Here is a 17,937-nt window from a genome sequence, read left to right on the forward strand (position 1 = left end):
AGTCCTGAAATTCAGTGCTATTCTAGAGAATATGTTTTTGAGTTGATGAGGGACTTGTGAAACTAGTTAAATACAGAAGAAGCTCTCCAAGATGAATGGATGTATTAGCTTAACATGGATCTGAACCTTTTCTTGCAAAACATTGCACAGGCTTTCAGTGATACAGATCCCACTGGAATCAACTATTGTCTAGCAGCTGAAAATAATAGGTCTCAAAAGAATACTAATTATTCCTGATTTGAAAGGTAAGTTGGTATGGCTTTTTTGATGCTTCATTTGAAATATTAATATATGTATTTAAACACTCTGTCCAACACAGAGAATATGAACTTGATCTGTAAGCAAGACCCTGTCTTTACACTTGCAGGAGTGTATACCTGGACCTGATTGTACAATTAGCATTGGTTTTGCTTTGTAACACTTTCCTTAAATTATAAGCAATTCAGTTTTCATTTAAGTATGATTCCATTTGCATTTTTTATGTCTGCTTCCAGTAATTTATTGGCATGCAAGAAGCAAAGCTCCTAAATCAGTGTTGTGTATTTTATACAGAAGAGCAGAGGTGTGGCCCAAGGTAAAGTTCTTCTATTTCTCCTTCCTTCTTCCTTTTACCTCTGCTCTACACTAAGGTATGGAAACTGTCTTGCACGACATTGCACAGACATAAGAAGGCACCACATACTTGAGAAAGGACTGGAGTGAAAAAAACAAGTGTGATGTTAAGAGCAAGGCACAGCAGAAAATACTTTAGGAGGATCTATAAAAAGTTTAAATTGGTAAAGCATGTATGTGGGTGGGTTAGAAAGAATAAAGCATAATTTAGTTACTGAAGCCTCAGCAGGACTCTGAACATTGTTCCATGTGCATTGCAGTTTGCTTTAAAGAAATGTCAAGAATACCCACAACCTTTGAACGGGGACTTTTTTGCAGTGCAGCATTAATTTCACCAAATGCGTGAATGCTGCCCTTTCTTGGGCTTTGTGTCATTGTGCTGCACAGTACTGAGTGTATTACAGGAACACGTGAAGGCAAAAGTCCCACCTTCTGCGAGCTAGCGACAGAGCAGGGCTGGCCATATTAGGCAGGGCTGAAAGTCAGAGGAAGCTTTGCTGTCCTGAATGACAAAGGGTCCCATCTTCTCCCCACAGAGGGCACAGCCCCTGTGCGGGTCCCTGCCTGCACACTAATACCAGGAGAAGGGGGGATGGATGAGAGGAGGTAGCTTTGCCCTCTCTCTCTCTGAAGTATCAGGGAGCAGAGAAAAGCATGACAATCACACAGAAGTCTCCTTGCAGCTACTGAATGGCATTTCTAATTGCTCTCTGATGTGAACAGTTTCGGTCGGGTGCCCTCTTGCCATGAGTGACCCAGACGCTGCCCTCTTCTGCTCCTCACCAATCCCTGCTCGCCCTTCTCTCCCCCTGGAGCTTCCTGGGATGACCCTCAGTGACCACCATGGCAGAAGACCCAGGCTTCTCCTTTACAAAAGCCTGTGTTGTGCCTGAGGCTGACAGAAGAAAGCAGCACCGTGAGCTTCATAAAGCATTTGTTTGGATGACAGCGCTCCTGCAGTCCTTGGAGCAGATAAAATCTGAGCCCAGCCACGTGAGCGGCCTGGTACACACAGTGCAGGACAGGTGGGTCTCAAAACTGAAGCCAGATAGGGAATTTGGCCCCCAATTCAATAGGTAACCTTTCATTTAACTCTCCCTCTCAGAGTTCCCAAGGCCCAAGGCCTGTGGGAGTTGGTTCTGCCCCTTGTTGAGGCCCATGTCCTCCCCAAAACACCCACACAGGAACACTCAGCAGGCTCTGTCATGGTGGCTGACTCCTGCACTGCCAGATTAGTGCAGCGTTGTGGCTGGGAAGGTCACGGACAGCAGCTATAATTGTGAAATCATGAAGAGTAATGAGGATTTGAGCTGTTATTTTTCTCATAAATACATATTCTAATGTGCAGGGAAAAACATAGTATTGAATGAAAATATTATGATCTTCAGGGGGGAAAAAAAAAGATGCTAGCCAGAAGTGCCGTGCCTTTCCATATGGTCCACCTAAAAAACAAAACCAAAAACCTTTTTTAAGATGGCTGCCAGCCAACATTTCAGAAATATTTCCTTTGTATTTCTGCTCAAAGTGATTTATGTCCGAGTAGTCTCTAGCCAGTTCTCAAATTGCAGTAATGATTTTGATTGTTTGTTTATAGTTTTATCTGAACATTTCTGCCTGCCATGTCATATATTCTGAACCGGCGTAAGTGTCATTTATAGGCAACTGCTGTGCCCATGTAGAGTCCATTGTTCTGTCTTGTTTCTGACTGTTCACATATATTAGATAGAAGGTTTTGGAAAGAAAAGAGAGAAAAAGGACCGTGTCCTCACCTTGCTGACCAAGAGAATAAGTTTTCAAGGAAATTATTCTGACAGATGTGTAGGGAAGTCAGGATGTTTGGGCCAAGTGGCATTTTTTTCCATGGGAAAAGTTAAAATACTTTCCCATGAAAGAGGTGAGTGCAGAGCTGCATGTCATCAACCCAGAAGCTGTGAGGCAATTGGACTGTAAGGGAAGTGCAGTTGGGCCCAGCTGTGGTGAGCAAGGTCATTGTGCAGGACATTGCATGGGGAACGTGCTCCAAGACTTCAGGATTGGCCTACACAATGTCACAGAGGAGATTTAGTTGAGATGTTTGAGCTGAAAAGTCTGTGTGCACACCAGGCAGCTTGTTTCGCTCAGTTGAGACCCACGTGCACATTAATGGCTTGGATGTGCTTTAGGCAATTTTGCATGGCAACAGAGGAAAGGGAGAACAGATTTAAAGCAGAAAAAGGAAAGGGAGAGAAAGAGGAATTGTCAGTAAAGTAAAACAGTATATTTATTGAATCAAAATTCAAGAACATAGTTTAGTTCACATCAATACAAATATCCATATGACAAATTCAGGTATTTCAGTGAAACAACACTGGTTTTTTAAATAATAAGCTCCAACAAATACACCAATGTTTTGAGAGAAGCTGAAAATGTCCACCATCATTATGATAAAAGAAAATAGTTATCTATGTGGGTTGTCTTTTCCTTCTGTTTTTGCCTTGTGGAAACAAGAGAAGAGCAGTTAAGGGAGGATGAAGAAATTTTATTGTTCAAAGAGAAAAATACACAGTATGCAGAGAGTTTGTTTGGTTGTTGATTCGGATTTTTTTCTGCAGAAAGTACGTTTTCTTTAAGTGTAGGTATTTTTCTTTTCAAAAGACATCAGAAATTAAAAAAAAAAAAATCTTATTCTCTTCTTTAGTTGGGACTCCTACAGATTCATACACATCGGCCAACAGTTTGTTGTGATCACTGTCTCATCTGACTCAAATAAATCAGCTTGTGTTTCACTTAGTAATTCCTTTACCAAGCTTATAACATACTGCTAATTAAAAGGTTGTGATCTGATAGTGTTTTCACTTATGCTGAGTTCCAATGACTTTAAAAGAACTAATCACACCCACATTAGAGATTAAAATACCACATTAATCTTAAAGAGTAACAATACCAAAAGCATGATGAACCTACTGCTGTCACACATTCTGAGTAAGGAATCCATGAGGATTTTGTGCTGGAGAGAGGGTCTTGGAGGTGAAGACTTGGTTCTTTGCTTCACTCTCCTCTGCAGCCCTCAGTCTGCCTACAGCCCTGTGCAATGTGGAGTGTGTAGCTTGTAAACTTAGCATCTTTGTTTTTCTTGCAAATAATTTACCAGACATTGGAGATGTATCATGGTGAGAGAAAGAACGTGGGCTTTTTTCTGGAAAACTATCATCCTTCATCTTCCAGACAGCTTTAAATATGTTCTCTTTTCCAACATTACTGTGTTAAATGAAAGCCCCAAAAGCAGTTTTCTTACTGAAGGCAGGTGTGCTCACTGGTAAAGCAAAGCCCGCAGCTCCAGTCCAATTTGTTTCACAAATAGAGCTCAGGAACCAGCAGGTTCAAGGAGCACCCCAGCTATCAGCAGTCAAACACTGTATCCCACATGCTAATGTTAATTTTAAAAACACAGCCCTAAAATGAAATTTTTAGAAGGCACAAAGAGTACTGGGAGTGGAAGGAACAGAAATTTTTGATGGAGGGAAATAGCATTCACACTTTGATAAGATCCAAAAATGCCTTTTCCAAACAGAGGTGCTTTGTATTACACCATTCCTGTTGGCTCTTTGGGGGTTTTCCATTAGATGTAGGAACTTCTTGCCACAGTAATAAAGGTCAGGCACTATTGTGCCTCTTTTATGATACTGACTAGCACAAATCATGTATACAAACTCAGGAAGTATTTATTTGTGCGGAATACATACTTAAATAGTGGACTACAAATCATTTAGAGATGCCTGTGATATGAATCATGCCTCAATTTCATGGATAAGTGGAAACATTATGCAACTTACTGAGTTTTTAAAGCACTAACGAATGTGAACTATACAGCAGACTGGAGCTGGACCTTTTCACCCCTTCTAATATAAGCTGTGGCTATTTAATATTCCTCACTAGGGAGTTATGCTGACCTACAAGTCAGCAATATATTAGGCACCAGAGCCATGAACCTAGTGAGAACATAAACTAAACTGATTTTCAATTTTGGTACATTACAAAAAGGACCATTATTGTGAGGTTAGAGATGTCAAAGTTGGTGACCTGGTATAATGAAGTATTCCCTGCCACATAGTCATGCATGAAAAGTAATTGGAGGCAGTATAAACTTTTAGAGGCTTAGGACTTTTTCCCTCTTAAATTAAATATTCTTTTCCATGTAATTTTTTTTAACTAAAAATATACTTTTTTTTGTTAAGCATCATAAAAGAAGAAATGATGTTCCTGTAAAGTTTGCAGTTGATGGAGAAATGTGTGTTTAGGAATGAGGTCACATCTTAACGCTTGGGTTACTTCCATAAGGCACTGATGAAAAGCAAGTTGCTACCTGCCAGCTAGGAATGACATTAAAATATTATGGCAGCATGTGACCAGCTTTAGAGCTTAAAATCCTGAAAGGACAATGTCCCCTTTGAAGAACATTCCTGAAGATCACTTTACAGTTTCTGCTAAGCTTTAAAACAAAGAGTAGACTACTTTATGTCTAAGAAGCAATGATTAAAGTTGTACCTTCTTGGCTGCAATGTTCACATCTGAAAACCCACCCCTAAAGTGTACACTGGTCTTTCAGCTTGTCCATCAGACATGTGTACTAGCACTTTATCTAGGGAATGGTCCTTTAATACTGTGGACCCCATGCTTCTGGGCTTCATTTATGGCTCCACATCCTGACTTTCTGCACTGGATTTGACCAACTTACTTCTGATTTCTTCTGGTACAGCATCATGGGAGTGGGCACAGCATCTCTCCCCAGACTGCAGAGGGCACTCCTATATAAGAAGGAATTGCAGTTTCCAGGCTCATTTACTTTTTGCCTTGACAATTCCTTGTAATTTTTCTCTTTTAATAATTAATGACACTCTTATTGCACTAAAAGGAAAATCTTATTATTTTTGACAATTGGTTTTGTTATGATTATTTAATTTCCCCCTCTCCCCAAGTTTATACAATTACAATGGCTGTCAGTGCTCATATCGTGTTCGGGTCATCAGCTTCAGAAATTAAACATACACAGAAGGACAACCTATTAATATGCCATCCTGAGGCATGACTTGAGCACAGCAGAACAGGGAAAGCATAGATAAGGACAGAGATGGCTTTTGCCATGTGCCTGGGAAGCAAGAGAAATGCTGTCATCCATGGAGCAATACAAAAACCCCTTTCCTCTTGCCCATCTCCAGGATGGTCTGTTGGAAGTACTATTTTGGTGTGGATTTCGGCTATGACTGTGAGAACAGAGGCAGTTTCAAACAGTTCCTGAGCTTCATGGGATGGTTTCTACCCCCTAAACTTACTGGGAGATGGGGCTGTACAAACAGGCTACAACACAACGTGGCCAGAGCTCTGCAGTTTGCTACATAGTGGAAGGAGTATGTTGGATGAGGACTCTGAGTAGCAAACAGCTGGGTTAAGGCTGCTGTAATGCAAACTGCTCTCCAGAGCTGTGATACTGGGCCACTGAAGCTCTGAGATGCCCCAAGATTAGGAAGCACTGTAGTTCATGACAGCCTCACACACACACATATATACACACACTCCCCCCATTTTTATCAGCTACAGGTAAAACCTGCAGTGGCATCATTCAGCAACTCAGTCCTAAGGCTGGGTATCTTAAACCTAAGAGAAGTAACTCTAGAAGTTCAGATGGAGCCTATGGAGCTCCTACATTGCAGCTTAAAAGTCCTTCCAATGTTTGGCTTTGTTTAATGAGAACAAGTCCGATCTAGCCTTGGCTTCTGCAGGGGATACAGCTCACGTATCATCCAGCTGGCAACAGAAGGGTCATTTCATTTTCTGTGGGTAGTGGTAAGCGATCTTCCTTTTCACACTTACTTCTGGAAGCTTGTCACAGGGAAAGTGTAAGACCAGGCTAATGCTATGCAAAAGGATGACTGAGCAAGGAGACTGGGACCTGGCTGTCGGAGCAGCACACACTTCCCTGCTGAGCCTTGAATCACATTTATTTTCAAACAAAAAACCCCACATTTCAATTGAGAGATTTGCTCGGTAAAATGCATACATTTCATATTTCCTTACCACATGCTGTATATCTCATACAGTGGTTACGAAATGAAGGAGTGTGGAAAGGACAGTTATTCAGGGGAGCTGTAACCATAAAGATTCCATTGAATGGGATTTTCACTTGTTCCAAACTGTTATCTCACCAGATAAAAACATTGTGCTTTATGATTAAGCTGATTGTGTTGGACAAGCCAGTCTGTAGCCATAGAAGCCTGGATTTTCAAATGTGCTGAGCACTGGCAGCTGCAACTAAAGTCAGTGGGGACATTTAAAGTGCAAATAATGCAGAGTTCTTTAAAAATTCAGGCCAGAGGCTGTCTGTGAAATGGGAGTATAGATGCTACCTTGCCTCACAGGGGTGCTCTGAACATTTGTGGCACAGCTACGTACACTAGTGGGAAGTTACACTGAGAAGTCCAATAAAAAAATGCATTTCTTTTTTCAGATCAGGGTTTGATTATAAATGATAAAAAAGGGCCTCAAGCCACAGACTGAAGAGTGAAGAGGAAACATATATGTAGACTGAATGGATAATAGATCATCCCCCTACCTCCCAATATAAGTTAAAAATAGTATTAGGCACACCACATGAACTGCATTAATGTTGTGTAGGCCTATCTAATTCTAGCACTCCCTACAGAATTCCCCCTAAAGCAGGTGGGTGGTACTTTTTAAAATATGTGCAATACAGTATAATAAATATGCATAAATAATGTGTATTTGAGTAAAAATCTTCATAGATAGTCCAGTAAGGGGAAAGGAAGATGATTAAGGAACTGATGCATCTGACATGCAAGGGGAGGCTGAAGAGATGGGACTGCTGAGCCTGGAGGAGGCTCATGGTGGGAATCTCATCAATGTGTGCAAAGAGGGGGTGTAGAGGAGACAAACTCTTCTCAGTCCTATCAATTGAAAGGAAAAGAGGCAAAAGGCACAGACTGAACCACAGGAAATTCCATTAAGAAAATTTAAGTAAAAGACAATTTTTCTACAAGCTTGATCCAACACTGGACAAAGTTGCCTGGTGAGATTGTGGAAATATCCCTGGAGATATTCAAAATTTAACTGGAAACAGTCTTAAGCAACCTGTTCCCATTGACTCTTCATTTGGCAGGAGGTTGGACCAGACAGCTCCAGAGGTGCTGCCCAAACTCCACATTGCAATAAGTGAGGAAATATTTTTTTTTAATTTCTTCTTCATTCATTTTCTTTGCAGAATTAATAAATTGATTAATTCGCCTTCTGTTTTGGGTTGGGGTTTCTGCTTTTTTCCCTCCTTTATCAACTTTATTTTTTCTCATTTTGAGGATCCTGCTCTCTAATTTTAGAGGTTATTGTAATCTTCTGGCAGGTCTGCAAAGGTTGAAACCTTTATTCATCTGTGCATGAAGTTTCAGAATATTACTGAGTGCCCCACTGAAAAACTGAAAACAAATAAAAGATAGGCATGGATTGTAGCAGAAACTGAAATGAAAATACTCTTCTTAACGTCACTGCAGAAACTGAATTTATTTCAATTTACTTTTCAACTGAATAGGGAAAGAACTTGTAACAGGTAAAGATTAATTTTCCTATAACTACCTATAAACTGAAGAACTGACCAAGAATGAGAGCCGACATCCTAATAATAGTGGTAGGGTGAAATTATTGTATAAGAACAGAAATTTGTAATTTAAATCTTTTGGGGGAGTGGTTTTAAGAAAATGGAAATACCAAAGTTGAATACCCATGAAAACCATAATTAAAATTATCAGTAAATACTGCCCTGCAGCCTGCTGTTACAGCTGAGACAGTTTTGCAATGTCTTGGATGCCATGAAAGTGATTTATATGCTTCTCTTCCTAAATGTTAGGGAAAACTATATTCTGTTGACTTAACATATTTCCTGCTTTCCATGAATGATTGTGACTGACCTGTTGATTTAATATTCTTTTTAGCTAGGTTTTCAAAGTAGTGTTTGATCATGTAATGACTGGCATGACGTAAACTCAGCAGAGTACCTTGCCAGAGTGATGGCAACACAAATACTGCTGCATAAAGGATGGAAATACAGCAAACCATTTAAATGATTAACACATTTTCTGTTACACAGGCTGGAAGAAAATTACATAATGATTCACAATGTTTTGTTATTGTTACAGTTACTTGTATTTCGATTGTGGTAACATTCAAAGATTGTTCAACTTAGCTGCAAAAAAAACCCTATCAAAATCCATAAAAACTCACAGGCAAGCAGAGACAACATTGTGTTACACTACACACATTAGTTGTGGAAGATCTTTAAATCAGACATCAGGTTTTGTCCTTTCAAAATTTCTTTGTTTCTCCTCCTTAACATTAGTTTTTTAACTATTTGTTCCAGTTGGCCTGCACAGGTATTTCTTGCTGTGTTGTTTGTTTTTTTTCTCTTGTAGTACTCTGAAAAATTCAACTGTCTGGTATATTTATATCATGTGAGCATTTAATGAATGTTATTAGATCATCTTTTTGCTCATCCAAAATTCTAAGCAGAATGTCTCTTCTGTGCCTTACCTGCCTCATTTCAACAATGCCCCAAGCACTGAATTTTTCACAGTGGTATCCAGGCTGATTTCCAGACAGACCAATTTATGTATGGTTAATGGTTGGCCTCAATATTAGAGGCCTTTTCCAATCATGATTCCATGGCTCTATGCTGACTGGAATCCCTCACAACATTACTATGCCTGTTGACCAGATTATTATCTGTTGAATAAGATGAGAATGAATAAAAGCAAGGACTTCTTTAACTGCCTTGAAGGTGGAAAACAAAATCAGGCACTGGCAGTGGAAAGAAGACATCCCTTAGGCCCCAACAGAAAGACTCAGAAACTTGAACCAGCATTTTCTTGCTCTGAAGAAATCCACTGACGAGTGTTCTAAACTTCACTTTTCTGAATTTTCTTAGCAACAGCAAGGATTATTAATTTTAGTTAAAGACTTTTTCAGAAACAAAGACTTGTAGGAGTCACTGAGGTGTTTGTCTGACTCCTTTCTGCGCCATGCTTGGCAACCCAAAACAGGGTAAAAATGGCCAGTTTAGAAACAACAGCTGAAAGACCCAAAAGACAGTTTCCATCAAACATTAGTTGTTTTTATGTTCAGCTGGGAGTGTTTGAGCTATTTATGTAGTCCAGATAGAGAAATTAACATTTCTGAATAATTTTAGAACAAAATATGAGTGGGACCATGCTGAGTATACCATATTCTTATATAAAAATATTTTCCATTATATTTTGTGGGACATTCTTAACCCAAAGGTTTCATGAAAAAATGTAGAGCATTGTTGCAACAATATAGAGGGAAATAGCACATAGCAGAATGACACTTGCTTGCCATAGAGTATGGATTAAAATGTAGTCAATGCCTTTGCTTGATTCTAACTTGAATGAAGGTATGGTAATACTACAGGATTTATACTGCAGGTAAAACTGTGTCAAATATTTCTGTCTCTTTTCTTACTGCTTTTTAAATTCACGTGAGTTATAGCCAGAATGCTAAAACTAAGAGGTAGAGCATGAAGAACATATCTCTGTCAAAAATATTTATTTATCCAGGTGGCACATTTATTTATCCAGGGGGACACAAAGATAAAAATATTTTCATCAACATCATCATTTGTACTGCAAACATGTTGGGTGCAATGGCTGGAGGAGGGATCTTGGGCGCTGTGAAATCACATAATAGAAAGTAGCTCTTGTTCTAAAGTTTATGCTTAAAGTTCATACATCAGACAGCAAGGAGATGGAGCAGGAACTCCTGGGTGTGACTGGAAAGTGAGGCATTAGAGGCTGAGTACCTGGCTCAGTATAGCTCAGAAAGCTATAGCAGCTGCAGGAGCTGCTCTCCCCTAAATCTCAGCCAGCTCTTCAATAGTGGTCTCAAGTAAAAAGGAGAATTAGAAGACAAATAAATTGACTAACTTTTAATCTTCCTTCCATGACAGCTTTAACTGCTTCAATTTTAAGTTCAGATGAAGGTTGAGTCTTGTCTTATTTTATCTAAATGAGTTCATCTGTCTCCTATCATGGCTTTACTTTGTTACGCACTTTAGCCTTCTGCTCTTTTTCATGTGAGGTAGTAAATACTGGTTCTTTTCAGCAGCTAAAATGTCAGAACACGATCATTTTGCATGTGCTAGATAAAATCTGTGAAATGCTGGATTTCTTTTCCAGTGACCTCTGGAATGAAATCACAGTTGTTAGGGCTAAAGGACTGGCAGTGACATCCAGGGTCAACAAACCCAGTGCAGAGAGTTCAGTCCAGCATCACATTTATGATCTCTCTCACATGCCCACAGACTGTTGAAGGTCTTTTGCTTTGTTGGTTCTTTTAAAAAGTTTGACCACTTCACTGCAAGCAGACACTAGATTAGGAAACAAATTATTGCTCTTTGTTGGATACTGAAGCCGGCATCCTCAAATAGAAAAGAGCTTACGGGAACAGTCATATTTTATGTAGGTGATCTGGTGGGGGGTATTGTTGCTGGATTCTGCCTCACACATTAGTGGGTGTGGTGAGTTCCTGACTCCATTATTACTCATCTCAGGGATGCTGCCCACCTTATCTTTCTGTATTTCAGTTTCCCCACTTATCCCTAGGGATAAGAAATGTGGAATGCCTACAGATCTGCTGGTGAACAGCTTTATGTAAGAGCTGCATTCAGTCTGAGGCAGGCCAGAGCAATCCAGGCATTTTTCAACTTCTGTTATTTGTGAGTACTTTACCCTAAATTAAAAATAATCTTGATCTTGTCTTACTCTTTTAAGTAAGTTTAAGTTGAAGGGGTCACTCCTTTCTCTGCTAGGTCAAGTTCTGTGGGTTTAAATATTTTCAGGATTTATCATGTCATAGGATGTCAGATGCTACATTCTTCTGCACTTTTTAAATCATTGCTTTTTCCTATGAGAAAGTAAAACTTCATTAGAAACCCATTCAGGTTTCCTTTCCTTTGAAAAATATCAGGCTTTTATCTTAAAAAACATTTCTTCATTCAGAGCTTACTGATATCTACCAGATCAAGTTTTAGACAAAAAGGGAATTTTTAATAGGGATTTATAACTCATTAAATCTGAGATACAGTTTCTCTTTTTTGTAGGAATTATGATATATTTTTCAACATGAGGCCCTTTTTGAATCCAATCAGGCTTTCTGGAATGTAATGGAATAATATATAACCTTCACTATAACTTCTCAAATTTTACAATATAATACATTTTCTTAAGTCTGGGAGAAGGAAACCAAACCAATTTATTATAGCCTGTTGATTCACACTCACATGCTGTGCAGTTCGTGTGAAGGTCCCATTTACTTTTTCACATGAACTGCCACAGCATGGTTTAAATAGAGATTTCTCTAGCAGTAGTGTTAAGGTTTCTCATTAACATCATTTCTGGAGTCACTGGGCCAAGTATATCCCTAGTGCAATTCCACTGATCTCAGTGGGGTTATCCTTGAGATATATTTGGTCCATTGTTTCTACAGAATCTCTTTGTTCTTTTCTGATCTCTTAAAGAATTTTGTTACTTTGAACATTTCTCACAAAACAATTCATTATGCCGAAAACTTTGCAACATTTATAAGTAACTTCTCAGGGTTTCTACCTATTTGTACACAGATTTTGTACACACTTTTTTTATTTTATAGCATACATGTATATCCTCTTTTCCAGGAATACCAATAAATTTGATACAAGTTTTTGGTTTTGTTTATATTTTTTTTTAGACTCCAAAATTTGATGTGACTCCCAAAAATAACCGGAGACAGACTACAGGGATAGCTGTCATTATTATCTGACCAGCTGTGCCACCTGCAAACTTTTAAGCAAGTAAAGAGTGAGTAGTGACACTCTCATACCAATATATTTTCACACTGTAAACTGAGAGTCTGATGTTCCATCTGAAAACTGAGTGTTCCTAACTTCATTGGGGTTTTTGGGGGCTGTTATTTCTATTAGCAAAAAAAAAAAAAAATGTATGCAACATTAAAATAATGTTAAAGTCCATTTTTACACAAAATTTTGAACAAGTTAGATTTTCAGTTAATATCTATTCTGTACATTATATGTGTGATGTACACGACTAACACTTTTTTTCTGGAGAATGAAAGGCTGGGTTAGGGAACACAGCATAACAAAATTAATTCCTTCCTGTAATAAATGGTTAGGTAAATGGAAAACACATCTTCTTTTCTCAAATTCTCAAATCTCTTATTCCTTGCTGCACATCACTGCAGTTTTGCACAGCATTTGGTGGTCTTAATAATGTATATTAATTTTCCCAGCAAATCACGAACTTAGTACAGGAACTTCTTCATTTGCCTTTGCGTTAAAAGATTCTGTCAGCTATTACAAGGACAATGCACATAATATATAAAAACTAAATCTGATTTTTGACAAATCTATAATCAGTCAGCAGAGGAAAGCGACTTGAACAGTTCCCAGAGCTCATGCTTAACTTGCTAGCAAAGATTTTTATTTCTCTAAACTCCTAAAATAATTGTGTTTCAATGTGAGATTGCATTCTGTAGAAAACAGCCTACAGGCCTCAGAAAAATTAAACCCCTGCTAGTTAACTGCTGCTTGCACAATTAACTTTTGCATCTGGTGATAACAAATAGAGGTGGAAATACTGGCTTGACATTGCCTTTGCTTTCCACACCGACACACTCCTTCAGGAAAGCACTGCAAGGGAAGTGCACCTGTGACTTGAGCTGCTGATTTTTGCAAAACTTTCAGTCCCCTTGAATATGTTATTAACATTCAAAGCAGAAATGATACTGCTTCTCAGGATGTGAAAAACTCTCATTTAAGCAAATGAGAAGCAAAGCTTGTGCTCAAATTGCATACACAGGATCGGTTTATGTTTCTAGGGATTTATATGTGAGGCAAAATGGAAAAATGTAATTTAGTTTTATTTAATATCTCTCTCAAAATCCTAAAGACCACTTTCAGATGAATTAGGTGCTTGTGAGTACAGTGACTGTGTAGGCAAACATTAACAGCCAAGCTTCAGTCAGTAACAGCCCTGCATGTTATATGATGTGTTAAGAAAGTGAATGTTAGCTAGAAACCTGGGGTTGTTCCTGTGCTCTTCCCAAAAGTGCAGTATGATCATTTATCTATGAAATTCTAGAGCTCAGATAAAGAGCTAAGGGTCTCATCTGAAACCTGATGCCTTCAGGCAGCACTTGGTACATCACTGGAGTGTTTGTATTATTAAACAGCTCCAATCTCAGTGTGTTACTCATGTCTTCCTGGTCTGTAGGTCACTGAGACCAAATGACGACCTGTTGAACCATATTTTAACTCTGATGTTTGCACAAAGTGGTCCATCAACAGAGTAGTCAGAAAATGAGGCAATAACCTGTAATCTCCATTTCTTGAGAAATTCCTTGCATTTCCTTGTATTTGTATCAATTGATTTCACAGGGCATACATGAAGTCATGACTTTGTGTCACCTAACAGTTCATCTTGTGCAACACAGCAGAGCCTCACGAGGCACAAAACAAGAAACAGGACACACAGTTGTGTGTGATAAAATGCTCTGCTGAGAGTACTTTACCACCCTTGGGATGTGCACCCTGCAAAATGCAGCAGAGGGTCGGAGAGTGGAGGTATCATTTTGACATTCGCAGAATGCTCTGGGAGCCTGCAGCACCTCGTCTCCCACTGAGCCTCAGTGCCACCACGTACTGATTGGAAATTAAGATCACATGTGAGTTTTCACAGGTATAAACCTTGCATGCACATCCTGGGGGGGCCCTTCCAACTGGCAGTCATCCTTGGACCATTTTGGCTGGGTCTATATTGTGCTCCAAAATCACTCCTGGAGGCTCTCTTTCTGAGAGCAGTGCAGCTTGGAGCTCTTCATCAGTGCAGGCTTTCAGAGAGCTCCTGAGTACCAATGGCCTTCACATTCTCACCACCCTTTGGCACAAGTGGGGAAGAGTCCCTTAAAAGGCTTTTTAACAGTCCAGGCTACTGACTTTGATTGCTTCACAAGATCTTCATTGCAAGGGCAAACCCCAAATTTTAAGCAGGGGAGAGCTTAAAACATGAATGACTTTCTCATGCTGGGTGTATAAGAAATCCCTATATCACATTTTTTTCCACCCTTTCTTAGCTCAAGAGCCTGCCCTCAGAGTACAAAGCCTTGGTCAAGCCAGCTTTGTGAAGACAAAAAAAACCAGGCACTTAGGATCTCAAAGTGTATAGATCTGTACTGTGTTATGACAAGCCCATTCTATGTATTGAATAAATCTAATTTCCTGATAAATCAAGCAAAATTAAATGAAAAATACTTTATCAGTTTTTGTCTTTAATTGAATTGAATTTTAAAGATGCTTCAATTTTCAGAATCATGCACCACCATTTTAATAGCACTGGACACACTGTTAGCTGAAAGACCCAGATTTTTGGATTATTTTGGTATTTTCAGTGGTCACTAAAAGTGAAAAGTAATTTCCTGGATAATAAGTGCATCAAGCAATGCATGTTTTTCCTCAACCTGTTAAAATTATAACAGGGCAGTTCCCTTCTTTGGGGTTGCTGCTCTGCTCCAGGTTTTTATCTCTTCATGCATATCTGTATAATCTAGAGTCAAACTTTGAGCAATCAGTACCACCAGGACAGTGTTTTTAATGAGAAGAGCAGTTAAATAAATGGAATGTCATTAAGACATACGACTGTTTTGGAGATGATGGCAAGAGTGTAACAGAAAGTTAGTTTAAAATATTGCTTGCTACACTTTTATTTTTAACGCATATGAAATTATAGAAACAAAGCACTTCAACTAGCTGAAGAAATAGAAACTTTTTGCACACACAGTTTCAAATCCCAGTTGTATTTCAGCCTCCTGTGTCTCTTGGACTGTAAAAGAGGGATCTGGACAGTCTCTCAATGTCCCTGACTCATAAATCCTCAAGTGACATGTATATATGCTTAAGGAATGGGTCAGCTTGCAGATAGAACTGTCCCAAGCTTATAAAAAAAAATAAAAATAATAAAAAAAAAAAATAGAAACAGATTGGTGGTTACAATAGAGTTGTGAAAGCCTTCCCCCTCAGCTGGCTGGATTTGTGCCAAGATTCAGTGTTCACTTACATATGATGTGAAAAAAACTGATGTGCTTGAATATTCTTGTCACATGCTTCAGCTTTTTTTCTGGTTTTGGACAGTGGTTTGTTCTGTTACTGTTTAGTTCAATGCACTGAACTTGCACTTCCAAACCTGCCATGCCACTTCTTCCGCAGCAGCTAGAAATTTAAAGACACTTTAACCTAATAAGAAGCTGTGTTTTTCTTGTTTTTTGTCTATAGTTAACTTTTCCCATACAGAAAGGATAATTTTATAATGCCATTGAACATAGGTTAAGATGTAGCTGGCTTTAGCTTGTTAGGAAGTACATACAGAATAACCCTCTTCTGGGTCTAGCATCCATCAACCTCATCAACCACCTCCTTCTTCTTCATTGCAAATTTCTCATGTAATTAGAAGCTCTTAGCAGAATCACAAAGTTATTATTGAGCCAGAAGAGTTTCTAAAATCCTAGCTGTTTTGCATTCTTTCCCAGGTGAAATGAAGACCAGCCCTTTCTTTGGAAATCAGCCTTTAAGTGCTAGCAATGCACAGTTCTAAGACCACAGCTCTGCAAAGCACATGTTAGTAGTGACTGGAAGAATCACTGGAGAAACAAGAAAGAACAGGGTTTGAATATTAGTCCTTAGACCTGCTCCTTCAGATTTTTCTTTGTTTACCTGCTCTCAATACGGAAAGTAATTTGGCTCACTGGTTTTCACAGTATGAGCACCACTTAAACATTTAGTTTAGTTTTGGAAATTTTGAAAAATATTTTGTAAGCAGGGTAATGCAGGGTAACACAGGCAACAGGACAGGAGTATGTTGTGAGTCACCACTTTCATTCTCAGTCAAAGTTCTTTATTTTTCAACTTAGTAGCATTCTAGATGTACCCCCCATGGGAACCACACCGATGATATAATAACTGTTGTTTTCACCCAAGAAATGTATCACTCTTCTTTGAGGGGGAACCAAAACTTTTAGTAAGCAGAAACTTTCCAAGGGCAAGGGTCAAATTGCCCAAACTCTGGCTCTACACAGCTGCAAGGAAGAGCAGATTCAGGGAAAGACAATTAAAATTATTGTATGACAGGTAATTTCCTATTGCATTGTAATTAAATGCAACATCTCAACCTGGAAGCAGTTCTCTAAGTGGTATTGCATGAAAAAGATTATTTTTTTCAGCCTAGAAAACTAATGTTCTTCAGTAGAAGATTCCCATGAGGGGCTAAATGAAGTAACGTGTTAATTCATACTGGTATCCTCTTTGGTTTTTTGCAGTAAGTTTAAAATAACTCTACAGAAACATTTCAGAGTCAGATGGGTACAAATTTAACATTTTGCAAATACCTATGGTCCTTTTGCCTGCCCACAATAATAATTTTTAAAGGAAGAGACTTGTAGAGGCTTCTTTCAGCCAATATATCTTTTGGATATTTAAGATATCTACTGCTGAATGTTTTTGAATATTATGACACCTGCACCTAAAGCAACAGTGTTAATATTAGCAGTGCCATCCACTGCAATATAATATTTTATTTTTTTAATATCAAAGATTAACCTATCATTTTATAGGCCTTTGGGGATTAAAAAAAAACAACCATGAAAACAATCTTCAGTGGCTTTTTACTGTGAACCCATTGAGAGTATAAATGGTACCCTACCTTTGGGGGAAAAAAAGAAGAAAACCTCAATAGTAGAACTAGAAGAAGTTCACCCAAATTCTTTGTCTCTGGAAAAACTCTTGCAGAAGGTGGTAGTATGGAGATTATTTCAGTAATCAGGAAACGCCAGGAAAAAAAGGTAAATGGATTTTCTACATCCTGAATCTGAATCACCTCAAACAGTGTGACTGACAAACATTGACAGGGGAAAGAATTATATGGAACTTAGGGTCCTGCAGAAGGTATCACACCAGCTCCAATCTGCAGATATACAGTGTTACAGCAAAATGCTTTCCACATCTTGCTACAACTAGCAGAATGATTTATTTGTAATTTAATAGGAATTTGATAAAGAATAAGAAAATAATTAGAAATTAAATGTGCAAGAGGGATTTCCAAATATCCCAATTCACTAGACCCTAATTAGGTGCCAAGGCTGTGTGGGGAGGAGTTGGGCACATAAGAATAAGCTTTGCAAAGTCTGACATAATACCTAGAGAGGCACTAAGGTCAGGCAACAGAAAATGCT

General features: G+C 38.7%; 1 long non-coding RNA gene across 1 annotated transcript; it reads left to right on the plus strand.

Moving 5' to 3' along the window:
- Nucleotides 1–3,237: 3,237 nt before the first annotated feature.
- Nucleotides 3,238–15,586, plus strand: LOC107201676. The gene is made up of 3 exons (XR_004496782.1): nt 3,238–11,380; nt 12,391–12,500; nt 14,096–15,586. It is a non-coding gene; the product is annotated as an uncharacterized LOC107201676 (long non-coding RNA).
- The last annotated feature ends 2,351 nt before the right edge of the window (nt 15,587–17,937 follow it).

The sequence above is a fragment of the Parus major genome, chromosome 3 (assembly GCF_001522545.3).
Source record: "Parus major isolate Abel chromosome 3, Parus_major1.1, whole genome shotgun sequence".
NCBI classification, from domain to species: Eukaryota; Metazoa; Chordata; class Aves; order Passeriformes; family Paridae; genus Parus; species Parus major.